The 17,444-nt window shown below is 44.3% G+C and overlaps 1 protein-coding gene across 1 annotated transcript in view; it reads right to left on the bottom strand.

Moving 5' to 3' along the window:
- The window catches only part of adgrb2 (adhesion G protein-coupled receptor B2), a 347,282-nt gene that overhangs the window by 329,312 nt on the left and 526 nt on the right, over positions 1–17,444 (bottom strand).

The raw sequence follows: 17,444 nt of genomic DNA, 5'->3' as shown, positions 1-17,444 counted from the left end.
CGTGCGCGCGCACACACACACACACACACACACACACACACACACCCTCACACACACACACACACACACACACACACACACACACACACACACACACACACACACACACACACACACACACACACACACACACACACACACACACACACACACACACACACACACACAGTCCTATCAGTATTTGAACATACTGATAGGAAAGTGTACAGACAGACAGCTGACTTGATTAGATGTGATCAGGGTGACATCCAGACACAACTGTCGGGTGAAAGCAACATGTGAGAATGGAGAACAAACAACGCCAGTGCAGTACAAACTGCACTGGCGTTGTTTCCTCATTCGTGTCCTGCTGCATAATTGTTCGTGGGGGCATGCATGCAACGCAGTGGTGCAACCTTGTTTTTCATTGCACTTTCAAATAAATCAAATAAACAATCGAGTTAATCAATCTAATCAACTCTGTACCAGTTTATATAGTCTACTCTACATTATGGTTCACCCCTGGTCTACATTATGGTTCACCCCTGGTCTACATTATGGTTCAAAACAGGGCTGCATGCATAACCAATCAGTTGGTAAAAGTCAACATGCACTAATAACCTCAGTAAAGTATGACTCCTCCTCGTGAGTATTGCCTGCTCAACCCATCCCAATGGTTAGAATGGCTTAAATGCAGATGACACATTCCATGTGAATGTGTAAAGAATATATTTGGCAATTAGCCCTTAACATAGCTTGAGGAGAGCGCCTGTGACCAGATGGAGACCACCTGATTGTAACACTGCGACCAGATGGAGACCACCTGAATGTAACACTCAACCTATTACCCATGGAACAATAATCCATTAGTGTGCTACATGCACACATCAATCTATGTCCAACACACTCTGTGTGTGTTGTATAGAGGAAGTTTCAAAAATGTGAGGAGCGTGTGCATGTGAGCACCTTTCATGGATTTGTGTGTGTGCGTGTTCGCGCGTGTGTGTGTCCGTGTGGCAGCCAGATGACCGCTGGTAATTGCTTGTTTCACTCCCCCAGTGAGGGGTTAATAACACAAGTTACCCTTTATTCCTTCCGTCACCTTCCACTGTCCAATTCTGACGGTGATTCTCACCCTGGACAGCCTCCAGTCACTCACTCACTCGCGGGCACACACACACACACACACACACACACACACACACACACACACACACACACACACACACACACACACACACACACACACACACACACACACACACACACACACACACACACACACACACACACACACGTGTGTGTGAGAGAGACCGTATAGCATTCACATTCAGGTAAGGCTTACAAGTGCAGTGCACCATTACGCAATATAGCGCACACGCACACGTTTGCGTGGTGATTCATGTGCTTAGACCCACTCCCTGATTCGCTCAATAGGTATTTACAGCCATTTAACCTTGCCTTAAGGGAGAAGAAAGAACACATATCGAATGGAGAGCCAGTGTGAGCTCATAAGCGCTCCATAGATTATGGATGGACTCTGTACATGTGGGTCCGATAAGCCGCCAATGGCCTGCTATGTGGATTCATTCAGCAGACATATGGTGTGTCCCATAGCAGAGACTTTAAATCACATGAGATAATGCTGCCATATAGGTGCAGGTATAGTGCATTAAGACGCTAATCTCCCTGTACCAGATCCATTAAAATGGCTGTTCAGCACATTGCCTGTATCATAAATGTCCCGAGAGAGAAGCATTAATAGAGGCGCCAGAGCAGAGAGCAACTGCTGAAAACGGGTTTACCATCTTCACACGGCAACCATTTTGCTTTGCGTCAAACTCATGCGATTATGGCCACGCTCACGCGGAAGGATTAGCACTCCATCAAATGTCATAAGTTACTTAACATAATCAAAGCAGCCATCAAATTGATTGAGAGGCTGTGGTGACATGGCATGAGAAGGTGTGATAAATCTAGATTGTTATTCGTCGTCGACCGACCGTTTCCATTTGAGGGCCAGCTTATCAGCCAGAGCCATAATGTTGGCGAGCCAGAGGTTGGTTACCGAGGGCTGCGACAATTGCTGGGCCATAATAGTTCATCACATACACATATCCATACTGTTATTAAGTCACAACGAGAAGACAGCATCTCATCAAAGTTGCAACCATGGTGGTCATGTTTGTCATGCCGAGGTCCTTCAAGCTCCACAGTGACGTTGCTCACAGTGACACTGGGCTTTTTGCACACAGAATAACTCTTCCTACATCCGGGCCGCTTCCCTACTTCCTTCACAGGTGTTACCGATGATACTAATTAAGGCTCTGTTCCATTTAGTGTGCAGTGGTTCTCAAACTTTTGAATTTCATGGAACCCCATAACTCTGAGAGTGTACAAATGGAACCAAATGGACGTTTACAGGTCCATTTGGTTCCATTTGTATACTCTCAGAGTAAGACACCCGTACGGGGCCATTTGGAACCCACTCGAGGACACTTTGAGACCCACTGGTGTAGCAGAGTGCTGCCAGTGAGCCAACACGCACACTATAGCAGCACCCTGACTCTGTTTGACCAGAATGGAACAGAGCCTTTATTAGTATCATCGGTAACACCTATGAAGGTGCCAAAGTTCTTTCCAAAATGGTGTGTATGCACAGAGCCCATTCAGTGCACGGCGGTACCTTAGCATGAGCATGATGGTGGGCTGCTAGGACTAGAGAAGTAAAGTAAAGATATTCTCTCAGTGGGTTTATACCCACTTACAGTACATACAGCACTTTAGAGACCAGTATTATACAACAGATACTCAATGCTATAGCAAACAATGCAAGACGCATAATTCTCTTCGATGTTTAATACATGGCAATGCAATCACCTACATCTGAGAATACAATTGATTACTGTATCTTAGGAGTTTCTAATCAAAGAAAGTGCCTGAGCGCTGTGAATGTAATTTACAAGACTTTAACAACTTTAGCAAAGCGTCATTTAGCAAATAGGTTTTTGCATTTGTACGAGTGGACAGTAAAAAAAACATATCCTATAGGTCCTTTACTTTCTCCCTCTAAACCCAATCTCTTTGCCACAAATAACCGATGTGCACGATTGACGTATTGCGACGCGGTGTGAGTTTATTGTACGGCTGTTTCTGGTGCATGTTCGCAGAAAAGCTATAGGGTGTTAACAAACCGGCCTGAAAAGTGCAGGATCCACCTCTGCTAGAAGGCCCCACCTGCCTCATTCCCAAGTGATTGGGGAGAGAGATTGGCAACAGCTATATTACATTTATACGTAATTACATTCCGAAATGGTCTACACCTTTAAGGCGGGGAGGTGCAATTCCGAGGAGATCTGGAAGTAGTCTCCTGAATCTCCGGTCATTGGCCTGCTATAGGTTTAGGATGGCCAGGCCAATTGGGACGGGGGGGGGGTAGGGGGGACGACGCTGACGATGGCATGGTGAGATGAGATCGGGCTGCCAGGACACTTGAGCCGTGAGGGGAGTAAAAATGCCATCCAGCCCCAAGCAATAAAATCTATCAAGAGGACTGTAGCTCACTCCTGGGCACGTGATCTACTGTAGGTATTAAGGGATGCTTTTTACTGCTCATGTGTGATGACCATCTGTAGTGTCTCAAGTGCTATTTATACACATAATGGCATGTGCTTCTCTATGTCCACAGTTTTCGGTTCCAACTCCCTTGAATACAGCTTGAATATATTTTCCATCCTGGATCATCGTGTTGAAGACCCCCCCCCCCATTTACGCTATGTTCAGCTGATTGCTGGCAAGCATAATATCCAGCAATGCTGAGTTGAGCTATTAAGGTGAGGCAAAATATGCTGCATCAGGCCCCACGTCCCCCTACTTCAACTGAACGTTATTGTCACTTCACAAGTTTAGCGATGTAAAAAAAAGGTGGAGAGAGATAGAGAAAAAAACTGGTCTTACAGCATACTGTATCAATATGGGTAGTGTGAAATATGTACATAAAGTGCTTAGATGACATAGCAGTGGGACTGACTGAAGCAGGGATAGATAGCAGCTGATGTATTAACAGATATGTACACAAGGTGCATGCATGGTTCATGTGTGTCTAAATCATAATGGAACAATGTTTGTTTAAGCAATATTTGACAGCAAGTGGAGAGAGACAAGACATGGTAGAAATGGTAGGAAGAAGGGATGTGAGGGAGAGGCAAAGGACTTCGGATGAGTCGGGTCGGATTCGAACCCTGGTTGGCTGCATAAGGCCTGAAGCTTAAAGGTATGCGCTCTACCAGGTGAGCCTTCGGGGTGCCCCCAAAAGAGGCACAATTCTGAATGTGGAAATGTGTGGTTGAATGAAGGGATCTCCAATTTGTGTGTCAAACAATGTCAAGCAATTTCAAAAGGAAACAAAAACAAAATAAAAAATGTCAACATTTTCAAAATGCTATTTGTCATACAACAAAGTATGCAGGGCTTGCTTAAATGGTTACTAAATTGGAATAAACATATAACTTTGACAAGGATGGAAGACATCAGCCACTCTGATGGATGACTTTGTGCAGAACCAAATGAATAGATGCTGCAGACGTTCAAAAACAAGCAATGCAAGACACACTTAAATGACGATAACGGTAATGGTCCTATCGTCTATTCACCGACCGGCTGTTTTCTCCCGGGAGAGGGAGAGAGAGAGACAATGACAGAGAGCTATAAAATGACGGCCACGTGCACTCTCACACAAAGTCCAAAAAGTGTCAATGGCAGCACTCATTGAAGCTGTGATGACGGATGAGAGACAAAAGAGAGTGATCAAGCATGTCATATCAGTAAAGCAATAAAGACTTCACGTCTTTATTGCTTTACTGATATGACATGCGTGTTTTCTGGTATAGGCTACAGCTGTGATGCGGCGGCATATATGCACAACGTGTAGCAAAACAAATCTAGTGTTATCCGAAACGGATTCCCGAAACGGAATAAATATAAACACAACAAATGCCTTGTTTAAAAAAATAAAATAATAATACTTTTTTTTAACTGCTGTAAACGAAAATGCGTTCATTGACAGATTTAGCTGTCTATGGAAATCACATGCATCTTTTAACTGGTAGCACTATATTACCGACTCACCGAATCACTATTGTTTTTATAAAATGAGGCATTTTTCATGCTTTATCACGGTTTGAGTAAAGCTAGAGAGCCTACTTGGACCAGCATGAATATGACATGAAAACAAGGACGAATACATTAAAGCCCATGGCATAAGGATTTGCTCGTGCCTCGCCGATTTGCACAGTACCGTCAGCTCGTCAGGTTTAATCGCAGAGTGGAGTGTCCTGATTCAGAATTTCGCACACGGCTTGCTGCCATAGCAATGGGAGAAACAGCGTTGTTTTGTATCACTGATGAAAGCATCTAAAGTGTCACTTCCCAACTTTGTGCAATATGGTCACAATGTTTTGAAAACCTCAACCTTCCCAAAAGTTTGAGTTAGTTGCATAGTGAGCCCTTCTTTTCTCTCTCTCTTTTTTTTGTTTATTTTATACATTATTTTGTGCCGTGAAAATAGTCAATCTGTAAGCTCACAATGTGTCGCAGGCGCAGCACACCATGAGAGGTTGTCGATCTGCTTTGAATGATTGATATATTCAATACTTTATTAGACAGGAATGCAAACAGCTTTACCATCTTGCAAACGGGTATAAATCATGCCTTATTTGAGCTGTGTGTGCCATTAAGCTGTGTTTCAATTAGCATCTCAGTTTACGAGGGTTTCCAGTGAGCACTGGTACATTCAGCCACATGTGCCTTGGTCACGAAGCCTTTAACATACAGTAGCCCGTGGGCCGTGGCCATTTATCAGCCAACAAACAATTCAATTCTGCCATTTATTGCCCGTCTTTACTACAAACCACCTCACCTTCATATCATCTGAGCACACGCCGGGGGACTGTTAGCGCGCAGAGACCAAACATCATGAAACCTAAGCCACCAGCCACCAATACGAAGGGAACTTGGACATACTTCTTCTTCTGGACCCAATGTGTAGTGTGTGTTACAGTACCATACATTAGCAGCCGTATGTGTGTGTGTGTGTGTGTGTGTGTGTGTGTGTGTGTGTGTGTGTGTGTGTGTGTGTGTGTGTGTGTTCAAAGCATGCACAGGCACGGTATTTCATAGGAGCTTGGTGGCCTCTCGCCCCTTGCTTAATTACATAGGCAGCCCTTGTGACAGCCTCATTTCATCTGGCTGTCTAATTGTTATGAAGGTGGCACAGGGGGAATGCATGATGACACAGCCCCTGGTCACACGCTTTAGTGGGGAGACCATAAATTACCCACCACATCTGTGCAGGGACCACAGGCCTCCTCCAACACAGCACCGTCTCTCTGTGTGCCTTCATGCAAGGCACTGCCGTGTTACTGTCAACATTTTGATTTGATTCTCCCCACTCACCCCCCTCTCCTATCTCTGTGTGTTTCTCTCTCTCTCTGTGGTATGTGACTCTGTTTAACCGTGCCTGTAATTACTTCAGCAATAGAGTCTTAACCACTACGGATTGCCAAATTTGCATTCAACTTTCTGTGTGCAGTCTAAAGCAATTACAGTACAGCCAGTGGACCACAGTCAGTCTCAAGCTGCCTCACCCACTCCGTCTCACTCTCTGTCAGTCAACGCACGCACGCACGCACACGCACACGCACACGCACACACACACACACACACACACATGCATGCACTCAAGATTTTTTACATTTAGGCTTTGTACAGACTCAGTGATGCTATGCAACAATGGACAGTGAGACTCAGCCAATTGTCTCCATGGCAACTCTGCTGTTGGCAAATTGATACTGTACATCTGAAATCAGAACTGATAACCACTAGACAGTGGCCTTGTGGTTAGAGTGTCCCCATTGTCAGGGGTTTGATCCCCGGCCAGGTCATACCTATAGAGTGTAAAAATGGGACCCAATGCCTCCCTGCTTGGCACTCAGCATCAATGGGTTGGATTGGGGGGTTAAATCAACTAATCAAATGATTCCCGAGCGTGGCACGGCTGCAGCTCACCGCTCCTTGGCTGCAGCTCACCGCTCCAAGAGATGGGTCAAATGCAGAGAACAAATTGCACTGCGGTAACGTGTGTGACAAATCGTATGACTTTGACTAACAATTTATCCCTCTGGGCGGGAATTCCACCGGCCCACTACTACACTTATACCCCCACAAACACATGCCTGCACGAGACATGTGTTGAAAAAAAAAAAAACGTGTTGAAAAAGTACTCCGATTTGACTCTAGTGAAAGTACAACCCTATTGGCAGCTAAATATTACAGTACCAAAGTGCTTAATGAATGTTGTGAATCTGCAAAGTAACTAGTAACTAAAGTCGAATAATTGTAGTGGATTAACAAGTAGCCATACAATATTTGCCTCTGAAATATACTGGAGTAGGCTAGAGGTTTATTACAAAATTGAAATACTAAATGTACCGCACAATTGCACATTACTTAGGCAAATGTTACCCTGCATCAATGCTTAGAAAGCACACACAGCTAGAGCTCCAGCCAGTGTATAGTATCCTCACACACAGCCATCAGTAGTCACTCACACAGTCTGCACAGGGACACTATTTGAACATGCCCAATCTATCACACAGGCAGTGGCATCAGAGAAGATTATTATGCATTACAAGCTCATTTTGTTCCCCAAACTTTATTCTTCTGTGTGTATTGAATTTTAACACGGCACATTATTATTTATAGCAACAGGCAGTGGAGGAACAGAAGAAAAGCCCTTATTCAGGAGAAATTCCTAACATTGTTTCGTGACCTGGATTTCTACGTTCTCTCTCTGTCTAAGAAATATTTAAATGTTCACAAAGAAGACATGATCACTGTTTAGCGAGAGAGACATGTTTTGTTTGGGATACGTACATCTCACATTGTCCCTCTCAGCTAAATCATTTGGGATTAAGGATAGAGTATATCTTCGTTTGCTTGACATTTAGACACTCAATCGTACATTGAAGCAAGAATGTTTGACTTAAATCTTACACAAACACGAAACATTTACACTTCTTTTGCTGGAGAATTCTTCAAAATAATGGTGCTAGAGTGCCAGCAGATGAGGCAGATTTTACTCTGAAAAGCCCTGCCTTAATTCCGTTACCCCCCAAAACCGGGAGGCATAATCTTTCGTTCTTACCTCACGCTTGTACATCTAAAGCAGGGGTAGGAAACCTGCTGCTATACGTGGCTCCCAGTTGCTAGGGCAAAGAAGTATGAAAAGGAATAAGAGGTTTTATTTATTTCCTTCATTTTAATTACAATTTATTATTGTAGTAGGCATAATGTTATTCTTTCATTTTGATATTGCAAAACAATGTTGCCTATACACCAGATAAAAATAAGAAACAAATGTAATGAAGGAAATATAGAATGTAATAATGCTAAGACACCTTTGTTTGTTTTCACCACCAATGTTGCTGGCTTAATTAGGCCTACTGGTATACTTGATTTGCTCTGAGAAATTAGCAAACAATTAAATGTAATATTGAAAGACCAGAAAAATCACATTGTCTCTCTAGAAGCGTTTATATTCCAAATGCTTCCTGAAGTCAGAAATAAAGACAGAAGATTGCTCTTTTGGTCAAAACCATGGAGATCGCCCTAGCTTTAGAATTATGAGCCATTCTAATCAAGCCGTAAACAAGGAAGTGAACTGTAGTGCGCATGCACGAAACACAAGGAGTACGCTGAAGAAGGAAAGGCCAACCAAAAAACAAACAAAAAAATAAAAACTAAACTAAATACGCCTATACACGTCCGTGTATACACGTCCTTAGTGAACATACACTCCTCACACACATACAGACCTCCTTCAGAGCCTGGCTTCTTCCAAATGGGACCAGAGACAGGAGCATGGCTTTGTGACACTGAACTGGACAACGACACACGGAAGACGAACCTACACTGATGACTAAGCCTGACGAAAACAGGCATGACCAGATCCCTTTAGACTGAGGACCTCCTCATTACACAAGATTCTTTCACACAAATTATGGACATTTAAATTCAGGAAAATGATTGCTAGAAAACAGCTCGTTCTCCGATGTGTGGCCAATGGCCATACAATAAAGGTATTACAATAATTACAATGTTTCTACTATTCAAAGTAGGGTTGGTAATGTATTTGTAAGATGTCATTTCCAATCATTAATTTTGTTGTACTTTCTGACTGAGAATTATCTGCACAACACTAAAGTTACAAGGCCCTATATGCTCTTACACTTGCGTTCTGTATTCCTGGATACCAAAATTTATGGTCAGCTGTTAGTGTAGCTCTAGCTAATTATAATGGTCAGTAGTTATTATGGTGGGAAAAATAATAATCCTGGGGGAAATTATCTGGTGGGCCTCTACCTCCCTGAACCCATCCATCATTAGCTAACAAATGTACTTGAAATGAAAAAACAAAGAGGAGGCAATACACTCAATGAACAGCAACACATGCACAGTCCATGGTGGTCGCACGCACGCTCACGCACGCACGCACGCACACGCGCAAACACACACACACACACACACACACACACACACACACACACACACACACACACACACACACACACACACACACACACACACAGTATATCTAAAAGCTGAGTCATGATTAAATGGCTGAGATGCTAAATGTGTTTGTGTGTCACGTGGAAGGCACCAAACAGCTCGTGCTGTATGACAGACAGAAACATTAAGAAAGGTCGTTAAAAAGGCATACAAATATTAAACATCACATGCACTTGTGTGAAGTGAGGGGCGCAATCTCAAATTTGGTACACCCAAGCACACAAAGCTGGCCAATCAAATCATCTCAAATTTGATACACACAAACACACAAAGCTGGGCATAGGTATGCCCCTCGAAAACTATGATGTATTATATTTTGTTTAAGGAGGTAGGCGATCTGTCAAGATCGAAACGTTGTCATTTGTTAATCAATAAAGTAATTGTTTATCAAAAGAATGGTGTGCGGGCCCTACCTCCTTCCATAATTGCCTTATTGGCCCTGCACCCACTGTCGAGGTGCGTGTAAATAGGTATGCTCTAATATTTTGTTTAAACCAATGGGAAATTATTGGTAACTCATGTTAACAAATTAAATCATTGGGTTTTTTTGGTAACAATTGGGCCTATATCTCATCATTACGTTCCTGTATGTTTATTATATTACATACAATGTATAGCGCTTTTCAAGGTACCCAAAGTCGCTTTACAGAACAAAATAAAGTTTTATTAGAAAATAAAACTAGTTATAAAGTTAAAAGGTTAAAAACTAGAAACTAAGGTAGGCAGACAAAGTGGGGGGAGGGGAATTATGTAGGAAAAGCAAGTCTGAAAAGGTGGGTTTTAAGTGTGCGGTTGTTGAAGGCTTTGTATGTGATGTTAAGTATTTTAAAGTCAATTCTGAATTTGACTGGGAGCCAGTGCAATTCACGGAGTGCAGTTATTTGAACACAGTTAAAAATGTGGTGTTATAAATTAATATGATGCTCATGCTATCTGTAGTATTAAAACATTATGATGTTATATTTTGTTTAAAAAAACATGAATGATGAGTGAAATTCATGGTAGCTTACAATTTAATTGATTGGGAGTATTTTTGTTTTGTTAAGAAGAGCAAGCATTGTATGGGGTTAATATGATCTGCGGGAGCCACTGCAGTGAGTGTGTGTGTTCTAGCCCTGACGGTAGAGAGGGACGGACAGCATTTTTAAGCCACCAGACCCCCAGAGAGAGAGGGAGTTGTGGGCGCCTGGGAACCCGCCAAAGCTGGAAGTGCAGGTGGGCAAAGTACATGCATGAGCAAAAGAGCACACAGCTGGTGTTTAACACAGAGCGTTCGTTCATTAATCGATTCAAGCACGTTCATGGAGGTTAGCACTTCCACATTTTTTGGGCACCAAATGTTGGTGCTTCAAAAGCCACGGAGCAACTTCCATTGAAATAAATAGCTGGGGCGGGGCAGTCGCGCTCCCTAGTTTAACTCTATGATAGACTCCCATTATCAGAAAGGAATGCGGAACTACATCCCATAACACCCCGCTTTGCGTCACAACTCTCTGTCTCTAGTTTGACAGCAACAAAGAAGCCAAAAACATACAAAGTGAAGAGTGTCAGCTATAGATTTACATGCAGTGTTGATTTCATCGACTAATACGAAGAAAAATGTTCGTCGACTACCTTTTTTCACTGACAAAAACTACATAAAAACTAAATAACGACTAAGCCATGATGACTAAAACTATGCCTAAATTTTGTCAACAAATAAAAACTAGACTAACTATGTTAGGAAGGGACTAGTGGACAAGAGATTCAGTATAAGTCATTTTACACTGGTTGCATGCTGAAAATAGCAGAATCTACAAGCGCAACGTGTCAACGCGTTGTGGACGACATCAAGACCCGCCAAAATACATTTTAGTCGACTAAATCAACTGTAGATTTAGTCGACTAAAATCATGATATTTAGTCGACTAAAATTAGACTAAAATGTGACTGAAACTAAATGAAAACTATTCAAGAGACTATGACTAAAACTAAAATAGAAATTTGCTGCCAAAAACAACACTGTTTACATGCCTACTTAACGACGACCGAGGAATATTATCTATACTGACTGGACTGCTAAAATTACAGTCTGTGTGTCTGTGATGAGATTACAGCCCGGCCTGTGCCCAAAATAAATGGTGGGTTATGAACAGAAATGAGCGTCAAGTTCAGCCAGGAAACAGTTGCTGGCGGCCGTCCATTGGGCCGCCTCAACTGATCCACTCATCCAATCACACACTCATTTCATTCTCATCTGGATGTCATTCCTGCATGCTTGCTTTCTGCCGTCATGCTGCTGCTGCTCTCACCACTGCCGTCTTGCTCAGACACTGCTGCTCACCCTCCACCACCCCCCCAGCTACCACCTGTTGTTCTGGATCTGCTGTATACTATACGGGGGGATACAGAGTCCCTTTGGTTGGGACTGATGTGCTTTATCAGATGTAAAAGCAGATCCAATTCATCGCCAAACAATAATAAATATATTGCTCATTTTAAATTCAATAAACACATATTCTATCCATTCATGAGCTGTCCTGACTCAACTGAATATGGCTGGAGGTGCTCAATGTGGCCATGTGAGTCTCTTTTTGTGCTCCACTACTCAGAGTATAAGAGAGAGAGAGAGAGAGAGAGAGAGAGAGAGAGAGAGAGAGAGAGAGAGCTTTCTGGGTGCAGGGGTGGACTGAAAAAGCCACATTTGCCTGCATGGTGAAAAAGCCATCATGAAAATGTGTCAGGTTGGACTATCCTCATGGGCCCTCCTGTACTACACTATGAAGTAGCGGCTTTAGATGCTCTGAATCAATACAATCTGTCAGCTCCTGCTCTGTCTCGCTCTCCAAGGGCCACATATAATGAAAAACATTACATAAAAGGCAAATATTACTGTGGGGACGTCGTCAGATATACCAAACAAACCACGCTGCACACAAACTCACAATGCACTCTCACGGGCTGTCACGAGTATGGGAAAGTAATAACCACAAATATGCACAGTCAGTGGCAGACAGAAGCTCCGAGTTCTTTCTTGCACAAAAATGGTTATTATTAGCCAAAATAAATGAAATGAGCTTTTGCTTGTCCCCCTATACAGCGTGATCGATATTTATCCAAGATGCAAATTGAAGTTGAACTACTCTCACTCCCGATCCACTTCTAACAAAAGCCCAGCTTGCTATCTATTCCTGTTTGCTCAGGCTTGGGTTTTATTTCCTGTCAACTTCTTCGCATCCTCAGACTCACCCAGGACTAGTCATGCTCACAGGGCACCAAATAGCCTACACTAGGACGCTGACTACAAATATTGACACAGTCGCCCGGGGCGTCACGACAGAGAGGCATCTGTGACTCCAAATGGAGCATGGCAATGCAAGTAGGAGGCTCACAGTCTTAAAGATGGAGTGCCGTGATTTTTGTATTTTATCCAGTTTTTCATGTCTACGAGGTGACAGTACTCCATTAGACCCCAGCTTGGTGTGGTTGCTATGTGCAATCACGTCTTCACTTTGTATTTAGGGTTTCTTCCTGGAGGCTGAAACCTTGACAGTCAAACGTGCCAATGAAAAAGACACAGATATGGTGACATCACAATGATATCATCTCCTCCCCTAACCACTCCCCCTTTATCATACAACAACAGCTGTGGGTGTGGCTTCAGTTCAGGTGGATCACCATCAGTCCACATAAAAAACATTAACAAATACTGTACACTTTCCTCCTTATATAATAATATTACCTGATGATCATGTTTTAGGGTAAAAGAAAACTCCTCTCCCTCTCCAACATGCCGGCGTCTTCAATCATTTGACCCAGCGTCTCCCTGACCTTAAACATCTGCCCGTTTTCCGTCGTTTGCTCTCGCCTGCCCATTTATATCTGTCTCCCTCCCTGCCCGTCTCTCTCCCACCCGTCCCTCGTTCTATCTCTGGCTTAGTGTGGCGGGGGTCGGGCAGAGGTTGATGTGTGAAGGGCTGACAGTGGAGCTTCTCCAAGTGGCAATGAAGATCTTAAGCCTGTTTGTCAGTGTGTAGCACTTGGCCAGGCTCAGCCCACGCCCCCCCCCCCCCCCCCCCCAGGACGCACGCACACACGCACGCACGCACGCACACACACGGTATAGTCTAATTTAAAACATCAGACTCTGCCTCACAGGGCATTCAGCTATCAGTATACAGTCGGCACGCTTAATCAAATATGACCATTCACCCACCGATTCTGACTTGGTGCAGTACAGGGGAAAGGACACAGGGATTAAACGGACTGAAACACTACAGCTACACCCACAGGCACACACAACAAGCTATACTTTATTTTATATAACGCAGAGCTCATTTAGCCGTCTTTATTGTGCCTCTGTCTGCTCTCAACAACCACATTTGCACATGGGAAGGAATAAAGCCTTATCGTGCACATGCACACACACATCATACAGGTGCCAACTGTACAGATATAAGTGAATAGACACACATGCTCAAATTCATCTGAGCAAACACACATCAAACCCACACACACATACTTACACTATATAGTACACAAAGATGGACTACTATGACATAATAACTAAGGGCTATATTGTGGATTTATCCTCTGCTATATGTTGTGGAAGTGGTGATGTGCTCTTAACTTTTATCAACACATTATTTAATTCATTCATTCATTGATTCAGAATTCATTGATTCAGAATTCATTCAGAATTCATTAATTCATTCAGAATTCAGCTCTATATATCTCAAAGTGCGGTCCAGGATAAATTATTGATAATTAGGAACAAAATGGACCCTTTTAAAGGAGCATTCAGTGATTTGGGTGATTTGGAAAACCTCCTGGTCTGCCCCGGTAACAAGATGTGCACATGCACACAATACAGTGGGGGGACAAGCGACAGGCCAACAGCACGCACACCAAGGCCCACCCCCGCTCGATCATGATTGGTGGAAGGCCCCTCTCTATCCTGATTGGATGAAGGCTGGGCCACCTAGCCAAAAACGAAACCTACGGTTTTTTGACCCCCAGGGGTTAACTGGGGGCAGGGAGGAACTCCTTATATGGGCCAACAGCACACACACCAAGGCCCACCCCCGCTCGATCATGATTGGTGGAAGGCCCCTCTCTATCCTGATTGGATGAAGGCTGGGCCACCTATAGCCAAAATACGAAACCTACGGGTTTTTTGACCCCCAGGGGTTAACTGGGGACAGGGACGAACTCCTTATAAATTATGATCAGCACACTCTATAGTAGGGAGGATTATCACAACAAAACAAAGAAGACGTGATATTTGAATTAAGTGAAATCACTGAATATGCCTGTTATTTAAGTTCTATAACTATGAGAATGTATACCCTCTTAGAGTCAAATTAACAATAAGGATTTGACTGTGAAGGAAATGGTAGGAATGTTGAGAAATGGGAAGGATGCCATCTAGCAGAAGGTATAGGAAGGCCGGATGACCCTAAACACTAAACCTGATGCTCAGGTCAGGTGGGCCCCAGGGGGAGCAGAGTGTGGCTGGATGGAGCCTGCTTCTCCAAGGGTTAGTGACAGAGCCATGGGGCTTGTCAGAGGAACAATGACCCAGCCAGGGTGCACTGATCCAGGGAAGACCAAGCTGTTCCCTGGCCTCTGGTCCATACAATACAATAACATCTTGTGCATGTGTGCCGGCAAGCGTGCACACAAAATAATGTGCGCTCATGCACATGGCAACACGAAAGCATGCAGACACACATGGTACCCATACACAAACACGCACTTCCAGCATGCGCGTGCTCATGCACATGCACACATGCACACACACACACACACACACACACACACACACACACACACTCGTTCACATCTGTGTGTGCATGCGTGTGAGAGACGCACACACAACATCCCAGTGTTAGTGCAAGCATATGAGCAGATAACTATGCTGTTAGTATCCGCAGTGATGACACACATTCGCAAGCCCTATAAAAGTGCCACAGATCAGGGCAGTTTCCATATATCTCCGGCTGATATGTGTCACAACATCATCTGTGTTGAAACTCCAACAGCTGCTCAAATGATAATCCCATGATGGCACAGTCATTATACCCCACCTCTCTCATTTTGTGTCTCTCTGATCTCACATCTTGTCATTTTCCTTTTCCTCTCTCTCTCTCTCCTCCCCCAGCTCTCTGACATCTCTCTCTCTCTCTCTCTCTCTCATTCTGTGAACTTTGTGAAGCATCACATTCATTGTCATTATCGGTTAGAAATCTGCATCACACTCACCCCAGTCCCATTATATGAACGCCTACATGGAATGGATCCCCACTGAAAGCCACAACACCCAGGTGACATTGCTTTGGAGGCTGTGCATGTCTGAATTGGCCATTTGTTCTTTTCCATTCAAAGCAGATGGGCAACCAACCTACATGCATGGACATAATAATCTATAGGGCTGGCTGTGTTCGTCACTTCGTCTTTGCACAGACGTAAGAACTATAAACATGCCACAGATGGCTCTGTAGGAATACAATATATAGGATGCCTCTGCATGTGTTACATTCCATTATTGCAGGGATTCGACACTGGCGATGGGAATTGGTTTTGATGTGCATACTGCGAGAAGATAAGGCAGACGCTGCACGCTCAACAGATGGGCGGGAAGGAGAGGAGAGGGAAATGGCAAAGAGGAGGGAGAGCTTGGAGGCTGTTCTCTGACTGCGCTCCTGTTGCCCGTGTCCCGCCTGTCATCCCCGCTCAGCATCACGACAGCCACCTGCTTGCTACTACTGGGGAGGCGAGGCGAAGCAAGGCATCTGGGGACCGCTTCTTGGACGCGGCGGCAGACACCGATCAACTCATTCTACATAGAATAAATCAATGCTCGGAGGAATGTGTGTGTGTGTGTGTGTGTGTGTGTGTGTGTGTGTGTGTGTGTGTGTGTGTGTGTGGGGGGGGGTGATAATAATAATAAGCGGCACTGCGGCAGAGACGTTTTATCTCGCTGCGGACGGGCGCGCGTAAAAATCGGACGTTAAAATGAGCGATCGTGTCCACGGCTTTGAAAGAGCTGCATGCGTGCTGTAAGGTGCAATATTAGCCTATGCCCCGCCCGCGTGCGCGCACACACACACACACACACACACACACACACACACACACACACACACGACACAGTGCATTATACACCCGTGGCTCGTTAGCATTCCGCAGGAGAATGCGCTCACTCACTCAGGCGCATAGGCTATAGTGCGCACGGCACGGCTGAGAGGGAATATATACGGTGTCGGTCTATAAAGCTGTTCCAGTGACACAGGCCGACATGATAACCTCCCCCTGGCTGAGATTAGCCTATCTTGTCTAGAAACTGCCGCCGAATTGAATAAAGTTCCCGGGTGGTTATACTATAGGCCTAGCCTACAGGATATAAAGAGAGGGGAATGTGAGGCTGAACTCCAAACGAAATCCAACTATAGCCTCTATAATATAGCCTCCAAGCCTCGTTAGGCTATACTTAATGGATATGAGATTGAGAATAGAATAGGCTATAGCTATTCTGTTTGTGTATGGAGGGAGACTATAGGCTACGTGTGCGCGCACGCTCTGCGCGTGTGTGTGTGTGTGTGTGTGTGTGTGTGTGTGTGTGTGTGTGTGTGTGGGGGGGGGGGGGGGCGCTTTGGCCACTGCGCAAAGTTACAGTATAGGTCTGCCAGCGGCTTGAGAGGCAACCATGAGCACCTCACAGCCATCTCTCAGCTCTTCGCGCTGTCAGCTTTCAGAGTAGGCTAGCCTACCGCTTTCCCATCCGATATTTAGCTAATAGGCTATGGCAGTGCAGGTCCAGTGCATTTTTGGTTGTACTGTACAATTGGGATTCTCCG

Source organism: Protomyctophum parallelum (genome assembly GCF_964188405.1).
Source record: "Protomyctophum parallelum genome assembly, chromosome: 1".
Taxonomy (NCBI): Eukaryota; Metazoa; Chordata; class Actinopteri; order Myctophiformes; family Myctophidae; genus Protomyctophum; species Protomyctophum parallelum.
Note: the sequence above shows the minus strand (reverse complement) of the source record. Positions and strands in the feature narration are given on the sequence as shown.